General features: G+C 36.9%; 1 long non-coding RNA gene across 1 annotated transcript; it reads left to right on the top strand.

The window, feature by feature from the left end:
* Window positions 1-933: 933 nt before the first annotated feature.
* LOC122479619 lies at window positions 934-11,855 on the top strand. Its single transcript, XR_006296383.1, has 2 exons — window positions 934-1,047; window positions 11,376-11,855. It is a non-coding gene; the product is annotated as an uncharacterized LOC122479619 (long non-coding RNA).
* Window positions 11,856-12,258: the final 403 nt, after the last annotated feature.

The following is a 12,258-nucleotide window of genomic DNA, read 5'->3' on the forward strand; positions in this document are numbered from 1 at the left end:
CCATTCAAAATGAAGACATTATTCCTTCAGCTCTTGGTGCTCTCCCTTGGAGACGGGGAGAGAAGGTAAAGAGGAGGTTTGACAACTTTTACATCACACACTGACACTCATCATAAAACTAATAAATTTATGCTAATTTTATTTGAATTTTGTTGAAGTCGTCAATTATTATAGATTTAGATAAAATCAGAAGCTGAGTAAAACTACCATATGGCAGTTATAGGTGAGCTAACCACAAAGCACTGGCCTATGTTATATCACATACACTAGGCTTTAGAATCAAAGTATCTTGATCTTTTAAAAAAATTTTTATTTATTTTTAAAATTTTTTTTAACATTTATTCATTTTTGAAAGACAGAGAGAGACAGAGCACAAATGGGGGAGGGCTAGAGAGAGAGGGAGACACAGAATCTGAAGCAGGCTCCAGGCTCCAAGCTGTCAGCACAGAGCCTGATGTGGAGCTTGAACTCACGGACTGCAAGATCATGACCTCAGCTAAAGTCGGCCACTTAACCAACTGAGCCACCCAGGCGCCCCAAAGTATCTTGATCTTTTAAATAAACTAAGGCAAATTTCTGCTGGGATGTTCAGTTTTGTAAATTATTTTGCAGAAGTATTTAATGCTTATTTAACCTATTTAATGGATTCCATCATATACCTACAAGGCTAAAGCCTAAAAATTCCTGTGCTGAACTTCAATTACTATTTGAGAGCCATAGACTTGTCATTTGAGTGCTTCTTGGCACTGTATATACATAGTGTGGTAGTTTTAAAACATGCCCACAAATTATTTGATGCTCCTCATTTTAAGAGGTTGAGACTAATTTCCCTCCCTGATTTCTCATTTCTAGTGAGTGGAATATAGTAGAAGGGATGGTTTGTGACGTCTGAGAGTAGATCATAAAAAGCACTATGACCTCATGTTACTCTTAGATGCTGGGTCTGGACCAAGTTGGTTACCATGCTATGAGGAGAGGCCCATGTGGCAAGGAATTTGGCCTCCTGCCGCAAGCCAATTAGGAACTGAGGCCTTCTGCAATAACGAAGTAAGTGAAGCATTTGGAAATGGATCTTTCTTCTACAACCAACCTTCATATAAGCTCCCACTTATATGTAGCTCCCACTAAGTCTGAAGCAACAAAATGAGACATTCTAAGCCAGAACTACCCAGCTAAACCACTCCCAGATTTCTGGACTCCCAATCTGTGAGATAATAATTGTGTATTATCTTAAGCCACTAAATTTTGGATTGATTTTTTACACAGTAATAGATAAATACTACAAGTATTAACAGATTTAATTGCATGTTAAATAACAGTCATGATGAAGGGTTTTGGGTGTGTGCTTTTGTGGTTTGTTTTGTTTTTTGTTTTTTCTTGTTTTTGTTTGTTTGCTGGTTTGCTTTTGTAAAGAAACATTATCTGTCTTGGGGAAGGGAATGCCTAACTTTAAATGTTCGTGGAACAGAAAAATAAGAAGTCAATTATTTGAAGTGATTATTTTGTTTTCTTACTCATAACCCATTCACTTATTTAGTCTCCAACATACATATTGCCATGTCTGCCCTGACTCTTCCAGTTTGTTCCCAGATTGCTATCATGAAGGGCACAACTGGCTGATAAACAGCTATGTTTGGGATGGGGGCAGGTGAGACACAGAAGTGGGGGTAAATCTCAAGAGAGAGAGTTCAAAGGAGATGCAAATAGGAAAGTGGGTGTTGTTCACTGTGTGTTATTTCTTGATTAAACCACGTAAAATTGCTGCTTTTGCAGGTCACAGTTGGTTGAAAACTGGCAATTTCATTTGATATAATATGTACAATATATATTTGGTTTTATATATAAGATGTATATATTAAACACCAATCCTTATTGCCTCTATGGCAAAAAAAAATTTTTTTTCGTTAAATAGAGTAGCCAAAATAAAACAAGAAGGAAAAATGAAAGACAAGAAGAGAAAAAGGAAGACAGGCGAAGGAAGGAGAAAAGGAAGGAAGGAAGGAAGGAAGGAAGGAAGGAAGGAAGGAAGGAAGAAAAGGAAGGAAGGAGGGAAGGAAAGAAGGAAACAAGGAAAGAAGGAAGGAAGGGAGAGAAGGGAGGAGGGAGAAAGACTTTTGGTTAGTTACTTTCATGCAAGTGGTATGATTTGAGGATTCTGTTTGTGTTCTGCCTTTGTCAATCACTGTATAACCTTGTGCAAGTCACTGAATCCTCGCAATCTCAATTTTCTCATCCATTTCATGGGTGTAATAGCAACACCTACCACAAAGTTTGTTTTGAGGGTCAAATGAAATACTGTATGAAGAGAACTTTATGAAGTGCTATTCACTCCAAACACACTGTGGATATGGGACTTGGTACTCCAATCCTCAGATCCCAACCAGATACATGGGTTGTGCCTTTTTGTATACTGAAACAATGTTTGGGATCTTTGCAATAAGCAAAATAGATTATATTTTCTAGGTGTTATGAGCTCAGAAGTATCTCCCAAAATCCATATGTTGAAATCTTACCCACCCCATAACTCAGAATTTGACTATACTTGGAGATAGGGCTTTTAAAGAGGTAAATAAATTAAAATGAGATCATGAGGGTAGACCTTAATCCAATATGATTTATGTCCTTGTTAGAAGAGATTAGGAAACAGATACACACAGAACACAGAACATGTGAATACACAGGGAGAAGATGGCCATCAAGCCAAGAGAGGTCTTGGAAGAAACCAACCTTACTAACAGTTTGATCTCAGACTTTTAGCCTCTGGAACTGTGAGAAAATAAATTTCTTTTGTTTAAACCACACAGCCTCAGCAAGCTAATACCCTAGATAACACCCACCAGGGTGTTAGAGTGGGATCCCATATGCTATTTGAGATTCAATCATCATTTAGGACTGGCTGGTATCTGAGTAGCAGTTTTGTTGTATGAAAAGATTATTAGATTTTCTGAAGGGGTTTTTTAAGAACTATAACAAGTTGTATAATCTTAAAAAATTTTCTATATAGCTATAGAAAAGTTGAAAGAATTATTCAAATGTAAGTTATTTTGGTAGTTTTTTTTCCCCTCACTTGGGAAATTTTAAAATTTTTTCACAAGGAAAGTAATATACACAGAAAAAATCTACTTTATTTGAATATGGCTTAACTGTGGCAAATTTAAATTCTAGAGTGATTTTCCTTGTGGGTGCAAATGGAATGCTAATTAATGTTAATATTTAGTCTTGCAGAAACATAATTAGAGAGGTAAATCTGTTACATTTTTCTCTCAAACCAAATAATGCACCCCATTAGAAATATTTAAGGACAATCAGAAATTTGGCTTCACTTTGCTACATCTACTCATCATTAGTGCAAAACATTGAGAGGGGACTAGACATTATTGCTACTTTTGTAATATTATTGAGTTCTTAAGGTATATGAATATCACTGGAAAAATCCATATAATATTTTCAAGGCAAAATTAATATAATTGTGTTGCACCAATGTATTTTGTTGTTGCCAGAGATCCCTACAATGTTATTCTACATTTTATTACCATTTTATATATTTTTTAATACCTTATTCCATATTAATTGATTTACATTATTGTCCCTCTGTGCCTCAAGCAGTGCATAAATATAAACTCACCCTCCTTAAGATAATAACTGCATTGACTATTGATTACAGATTCTATTGAAAACTTCACAAAAATATTAAAATCTTCCATAACACAATAGCCTTGTGTGCCCTAGGGTATTGTCATAATGTATTGTGTTTAATTTCAGGGAATGTTTGAGTAAATTGTCTTTTCATCAACCCATAGTAACTTAGCTGGTAGTTATATATGTTGCATTTTCTCTTTTTTTTAATTTATTTTGAGAGAGAGAGAGAGAGAGCAAGGGAGGGACAGAGAGAGGGAGAGAGAGAATCCCAAGCAGACTCTACACTGTCAGCGCAGACCCCAATGCAGGCCTCAAACTCATAAATGGTGACATCATGACCTGAGCTGAAATCAAGAGTTGGATGCTTAACCAGCTGAGCCACCCAGGTGCCCCTATTCTGTATCTTTTTAGAGAGAGAGAGAGAGAGAAACATTAACATACAAAAAGTTTCTTCTTTGTCAAGCTCTAATCTTGATTTTTTTAAAGGTATGTTTATTTTTGAGAGAGAGAGACAGAGTGCAAGCAGGGGAGGGCCAGAGAAAGAGGGAGACACAGAATCTGACACAGGGTCCAGGCTCTGAGTTGTCAGCACAGAGTCTGACGCAGGGCTCAAACTCACAAACTACGAGATCAAGACCTGAACTGAAGTCGGTTGCTTAACTGACTGAGCCACCCAGGTGCCCCTCTTTCTCCTCTTCTTGTGTGCTCCATCACTGTCTCATATCTAACCATACCATGGTGGTATGTCACCTTGATTTGAGATGCTTAAAAGTTTTATGACTTTTCTTACATTTTTATGATGGGTTTCATACAGAAACTCTCTGAGAAGATCTGCTTTCCACCAACATTTTAATTCATACCTAACTGGTAATGGGTCTTATGAAGCAGTAACTGTCTTTCTCCCTTATGCTCTGAGTGCATGCTGTGATGGTCACATCTGGCTGAGATGCAATCCATATATTATCTATGTAGCTACACTCTCTCTGGCAAGTAAATGAAGGATTTTATTTTCCACCTTTTAACAGGAAAACCAATTCTTCATTAGGAATTTAGCTGAAAACATTTCCTTGTTGCTGATGCTTAGTTAAGTAAGGTGTTGTAGAGAAATTTTATGACCACTCTTATGTAAGTTTCATTTTCCTAATATTCTAAAATCTTTTCAATGAAGTATGTTCCATTGTCTTTTATTATCTAGTATTGTTGTTGAAAAACAAGTGTAACCCCACTTCTCACTTCTCTGTAGGTAGTTGATTTTATTCTTTTAAGTTTTTAGAATCTTCTCATTATTCCTGATTTGAAAAAAATTAGAATTATATGCCTAAGTGTAGGTCTTTTTAATTTATACTGCTTGACATTTAAAAAAATTTAATGTTTGTTTATTTATTTTTTTTTAGAGAGTGAGAGCGAGAGGGAGAAAGTATGGGGGAGGGGCAGAGAGAGAGAGGGTGAGAAAGAGAATCTCAAGCAGGCTCCAGCCTCCACACTGTCAGTGCAAAGCTCAATGTAGACCTTGATCCCACAAACTGTGAGATCATGATCTGAGCCAAAATCAAGAGCTGGATGCATAACTGACTGAGTCACCCAGACACCCTTGCTTGATACTTTTAATCTTAAAATTTGTGGTTTTTCTTAACTGTGGTAAATACTCATATTATTTGATTAATGTCTCCCATGTCTTTCACTGAAAATACTTTTAATGTGTATTTAACCTCTTTATTTGATTTTCCATGTCTCATCACTCTCTTTTGTATTTTTTATATTTTGAGGTCTACATTCTTGGAGATATTCTTCTATCTCATCCAGTATCCTTGTACTTTAGAAACGTCATACCGTAACAAGGAGGTGTATAAGTTATTATACCCCTTTTTGTCCTCATATACATTGAAAATTAGATATTGTAACTTTCACAAGTAACATCAATTTGTCATCACTAAATTTTAAGTAATTGCTTACCACAATTATATAATCTCACAGTTAGAGTGGGCCAAGATCCAATATCAGGGCAGTAAAATAATCTAGAATTTAATGAATGATTGCTAAGCACATGTAAGTAGGCTAATTTAAAATGTTAGAAACTTACGATGAAATATGGACAATTTAAATTCACAATTGAGGTCATAAAAAGCAGAACTGAAGCTATAGAAAGGCAGTTCAGTGACCGAGAGAAAAATTTCCTTGTTCTTCTAGAATACAGAAATAAAAAAAGGTTAGAAATATGTATGTGGAATAGAAAATGGAGATGTACAATACACATCACTGTAGATTTTTTTTTTCACAGGGGAAGTAGATTCAAGTCAAGGCCCCAGATTTCTTATTAGATGTAGTTCTTCCCAGGAGCTGGTATGGAAATAAGGCCAATGCCACTACTTCTTGGAAAAAGGTCCAGCCAGCCATTACCATGTATGTTTCCTTTCATTGTCAACTTACAGGATGTTTTTCCAAAGTCACAGCTGGTTAAATGAGGTGGGCTCTGGGATTGCTTGTGACTGCCCAGTAGAGGAAAGCCTAGGGAGAGCAGTCTTGGACAGTACACTCTAGATGTTGAAGTCAGTATGTTTTTCTTTTCTCTCTGATGTGTGTGTTCTGGATTTCTTTTTCCTTGCTGTTGGGATGGTGAGATGCAAGAACTTGGGGAAGACACAGGAGGCCATTGACTTGTTGGGTCCCTACACTATCATAGGGAAAAAATTGAATTCTCTGAAGAACTAGAGCTATATAGGAATAGAGGCCTAAATTTAAGACAATAGTAGAGTGTTTCTTTGCCAATATTGTTTCCCCTGAACACTCCATCTCTCCTTCATGAAATTGGTAAGTGTGTAGTCACTGTTTATTTAGGATCCTGGTTCCTTTAAGGACTCTTTCTCTCTGAATTAATAACTATCATTTACTTTTTACATACTATTTAAATACAGAATGGATAAAGCAGACCATACTGCCATACAAACAGGGGTTGATATTAGATTGGTTAAGTGTTCACTCAAGAGACCAAGTTTCTCTGGAAATAGGGCAGACTTTTCAGACACTTTCATTAAAATGGTAGATCAAATTCTATAAATATGGAATTTGGGGCTTTTGAATTTGTGATTGCTTCATTTTGTTTTTCCTTCATCTTTAAGAAGAAACCACATTCCTTAGGTAGCAAAGTTTTATTCTTCTTTATCTGCTTATTTGGAAATTCATAAATTCTATTACTTCTTCCCTCTGGATCTCTGGTATGCACAGCCACCAGCAGGGGTTATTTAATGTCCACCAACAACCCTAAATAGGGAAATAAGGCAGAATGTCTTCTTAGGTATCCCTCATCCAAGCCTCACAGCTCACAAGTGGTTGGCTCTTTTGCTCTTATAAATTCCATAAATGAGGATTATCAAATATTTAAACCAGAGCCAATCTGAGAGCATAAGGAAGGTATGCATCAGAGAAATGATGAATATGCTACATTGTCTGGAAAGAAAGTATGACTATGATGTCCTGTTTGGCCCCAAAGAAGGCTTAGAAATTAGTGAATTAATATGGGAAGGAATCTGAAACAAGATAAAAAAGAAAAATCCTAAAACAGCCCAGTGTAGTGCCATCTACTTCTGCTTGACACTAACTCCCTTCCCCTAAAAATTTGGAACAGAAAGCTTATTATTACATCTATTTAATAAGTAAAGGGAATGAATCTTAGAGTAACTTGCCTAACGTCACACATGTAGTATCGGAGTTGGTATTGTTAATAACGAGGCCCATGTACTTTTTCCTCTAGCCTGACATCTCCCAATTAAAATGCAATGTGATATGTGCTGGGATTCAGGTAAGTTTAGGGGAGTATGGTTTTAAGTAGACCGAGGAGGGTAAGTTATGAAACAGCTACCAAGGTCAGTGGCCTATAAATTAATTAAACACTCAAAACGTATTTGTGCTTCTTAGAGTAGTGATTGCCTCAGACACACTAGCTAGAAGTGATATGTGTAATTGAAAGAGCCTTTGTGGTATGATATTCATCAAAGAAAATCATGCAATCAAAAGACTCTTAATTCCCCATTTTAGCGAGTTACACAGAGATACACGCTTCTGATGCAATGTTTCCATCCATGGAATACAGGAAATTAAGGAGGAGGAAAAGGATATAAAGTGGCTGCAGCGCAGGATGACACAGCATAACTCTCACGCATGAAAAAAAAAGTGCCTTTTGGATAAATAAAGTATCTGGACTTTATGCACTTTAAGGTATATGTGCATATAAGTATATGCACTTTAAGGTTTGTTCGGTTTTGTTTTTAATCAAATGCTCCCAGATCCAGCAGGAAATTGTAGAAGGGACAATGCGAGCCCAGCTGCTGCCTCTGGAGAGCAAAGACTGATGTTGCCTGCAGCTGGGAAACCTCATAGCTGATAGGTCAAGATTGCAAACGGATAAATTCTGTCCTGATCCCACTCCCACAGGATTTCAATTCATTGAGCTTTTAGTTTGTTACTGACCCAAATAAAATGTGCGAGACTCTCTTATTTTTTCTTCCTTTGCTTTTTTATTTCCCTGTCCTTCTTTGGTTTCTGTGAATCATGTATTCACGGGGAAGCTGGATGATATGAAATTCACACACACCGACATGTAATTCTTTCGTTCCACAACAACCTAATACATAAAGGTTTACTTCATCTTCCTATTGGGGTCACCCATCTGGCTATCCCGGAGAGAGAAAAGCAGTTTGAACAAAAAGACTCTTTTTGGTCTGAGCAAATCCACACCATCAAGAGAAAGCAGGCAGGATTAGATGTAACTGACAATGCAGCCTCCCCGTTTCATCTTTCCCCCACTTCTCAGTAAGCCAATTCATCCATCCAGGTGTGGACCGCTGACGTGAATCCTCACTGATCTATAGCTCTTTTCTAGTACATAACAAGAAGGTGTTTATAAATTCGTTTCCTTCCTTGAGACACAAACACTGTCAGCTATTGTCTGCTGTCCTTGATTGTGGAGAGTCTTCCTCCCCTTTAATTTGCCACCCATTGTGCTTGTTTAGCTCCTTAGTTTAGTTTTCTCTTTATCAGATTCTGTTATGTTTCCACAACTCCCACTTCATCTCCCATTTCCTTTTAAACAAATACCTAAGTGAAAATAACCATCTTTGTTTCTGTAGAATATAATGGATACATTCATAGGACTAAATAATAGATGAGCACAAGATCTCTAGTTTAGAAGTCTCTTTAAGGATGATCTATACCATAAGCACAGTCCATAAGAATGATTTTTATAAGTATTGGTTGAAAGAAATAAATGAAGCAGATAAAAACTCAGTTTTTATTATTCCTTTCTGTCAATCAGTCCTCTCTGTCTTCCAAATTTAACCCCTTCCAAATACTATTCAGGCAAAACCCACACAGCTGTTCCTTTTTTCACTTGGCATCCCTTGATATCCGACTTAGTGGAGAAAGGACATTAATATTTATCAAGCCCTTACCAATGTCAGACACCATATTAAGTAGATTTTTGCGTGCTATATGTAAATCTTCATAAAGATTCCCTTTCCAAAGATGACTCAGAATGGTTAAGGTAAGATTTCTTCACTCAAAATGTAGAAAAGTCACGAATTTATTGCTTCAACCAGAACAACAAAAAGGATGAACTATAAAATTTATATCATTTTTTTAGAACCAAAAGGGAGGTAAAGTACACAAAAAAATTAATGGAACTAAATTTCAGAACTTCATAAGCTCCTCCTAAGAGAGAAGAAATTGCCTATTATGTTCATCTCAGGAAACAAAATGGGAGAAGATGTTAAGTCCATCATAGTGCAATTTACAGGGTAAGGAGAAAATAGCCAAACTTTTAAAGGCCACATATAGTTTGGCATAGCAGATTAGAACCTTGAGGAGCTCCAGATACAGAGAGAGTCTGTACCCACCTGTCAATTCTTTCTCATGAGATCTTCACCAGTATACAGGGCAAAGGCTGAAAAAGGTAACAGCAGGGTCTAAAGAAATCCCACCAAGTTCATGGAGCCTTCACTGAAAGCATAGCAGAGCTCACTAAAGGCTGAAGAACAGAAGGAGGACAGAGAGATCTCTGGACTACTAAAAGGTGGGGTAGAGTGCAGAGAAAGCCTTTTGGTGACTTAAAAACATGACTGTCAAGCCCTAAGACATCTCAAGATTTTTATTGGTGCTTAAATCCCAAGTACTACTTGAGGGAGAATTCTAATTGGGTCATCAAATTATTTGGAACCAGTGGTGGCTTGTAATTTACCCAAACTGTAACCTCTTCCAGAACTCAGTTCAATCATGGATTACAGGAAGGAGCGTACCCTTCAATTGGGGTAAATATCATTTATTCAGTCTCTACTATTGTTTGCTTATTGTACCAATATCTCAAATATAAATTACAAGACATGCAAAGAAGCACAAAAAGGTGATCCATTTTCAAAACAAAGAATGGTCAATAGAAGCAGACCCAAAGATATTCCAGAGATTAGAAACAACAGACAACTGGGGCGCCTGGGTGGCGCAGTCGGTTAAGCGTCCGACTTCAGCCAGGTCACGATCTCGTGGTCCGGGAGTTCGAGCCCCGTGTCGGGCTCTGGGCTGATGGCTCAGAGCCTGGAGCCTGCTTCCAATTCTGTGTCTCCCTCTCTCTCTACCCCTCCCCCGTTCATGCTCTGTCTCTCTCTGTCCCAAAAATAAATAAACGTTGAAAAAAAAAATTAAAAAAAAAAAAGAGAAACAACAGACAACAACTTTAAAATAACTACTATAAATATGTTCATGTGTTAAGTGGAAAAGGTGAACAATAAGCATGAATACATAGAGAATTTTAGCAAAAAAATTAACAATGCAAAATAATAAATGAAAATTCTAAAACTGAAAAATACAATATTGAAAATGAAAATCATTTCATGGGCTTAAGAGCAGAAAGGACAATTCAAAAGAAAAAAAAACACGGTGAACTACAAAAATCATAGTTTCTACATCTGTCAGAAAGTTAAGGTACAGGGCCGCCTGGGGGCTCAGTCGGTTAAGCGTCCGACTTCCGCTCAGGTCATGATCTCGCGGTCCGTGGGTTGGAGCCCCACGTCAAGGCTCTGTGCTGACAGCTCAGAGCCTGGAGCCTGTTTCAGATTCTGTGTCTCCCTCTTTCTCTGACCCTCCCCTGTTCGTGCTCTCTCTCTCTCTGTCTCAAAAATAAATAAATGTTAAAAAAAAAAAAAAGAAAGTTAAGGTACAAAAAATTAAATGAACTACATTTCAGCACTCCATAAACTCTTCCTAGTAGAGAAGGAATGTTCTGCTCTTCCCACCACTCTATAGGCAAAAAGTAAAGCAGAATGATTAGGGTGTTTCCCAGAGGTTAGAGTTATTAAATAGAAACTCTGAGATTTTTATTTAGGTCATCCCGACACCAAAGCGTAGGCCTTTTCTATTATAAAGCTCTGTATCTCAAATTATACTTGCTTTTCTTATTATAGTGCTTTTATTCAGTTGCTCCCTACCAGATGTCTCCTAATCCAGATCACAAAACGCCTATGTATCCTCTAAATCAGTTCCATTTTCTGTAATCCCAAATTGAGGTATCTGCATACAAAAAATTGCTACCATTATCAAAACTAAATGAGGTCTACACTAAATCCCAATTTAGATGGAATTGTTGATACATACATAGATATAGACACAGACGTTATTTAGAGCCTTAAAGTGATACTTGAGCTGGATTTCCAACTAGTCTTTTTAATCATAGGCCCTTTCATTTTCCCTCCTAGACTCCAACATTTACTATTCTCTTGGACCTCTCTGATGTGATAGAAGAGGAGTCTCAAAATCAAATGTCTTCTGTGGCCAGGAAGATGAACTAAATGTACTAAGCAAAATCATCTGAGTAATCAGGCAATAGAGAGAATGAAAAATGCAAAAATGCAAAGAGCTATAAAGTGATACCATGCCAAAATGTATTCACATTCAAATGTATTTTTAACCGTCTCTGGATCAAGTTTTCAGCCAGATCTGTTCCTTACATTAACAGTTTGGTTTACAGAATAGAGCACGGTGGTTAAAATCTACTGTGACAGTCAAAACAGACTCCAACCTCCAGCTCTGCCACTTGCTGACTTTAGTAACACAGGCCTTGTCATGCGTGGATTAATGTGAGCCTTAGACCCCTTTCTAATCAGAGGATAATAATAGCAGTACTTCTGCATAGGTCATAATAAAGACCAAATAACGGGGTAACCTGTGTAAATTGATTTGAACAATGCCTGATGCACAGTGATTTCTCAATAAATATTAGCTATTATTAGTATTAATGAATCTTAACTAAGTTTTCCAAAGAGGACTTACAATTTAGTGTTCAAATTTATTCTTAGTAGGATCTAGAAAGGTTTATTTCAAATTAAATGTTTACTGGGATATTAGTATTACAATCTATGCTTGCAGTTAATCATACAAGGATAATATATGTGATCATGTATTAAGTACAATGTATTATACATTAGCAATGGTAACTTCCTGATGACTGATGGCTAGTCTGTTATTCCATAATGACATCTATATATTTTCCATCATATTCAGAGTGCCTGTGATTTCTTTATTTTCAGAATTACTTTCCCTTCAAAGTGTGCTGCTCTGGATATATTTCCCTGGAAAGTC

The sequence above is a fragment of the Prionailurus bengalensis genome, chromosome C1 (genome assembly GCF_016509475.1).
Source record: "Prionailurus bengalensis isolate Pbe53 chromosome C1, Fcat_Pben_1.1_paternal_pri, whole genome shotgun sequence".
Classification (NCBI taxonomy): domain Eukaryota; kingdom Metazoa; phylum Chordata; class Mammalia; order Carnivora; family Felidae; genus Prionailurus; species Prionailurus bengalensis.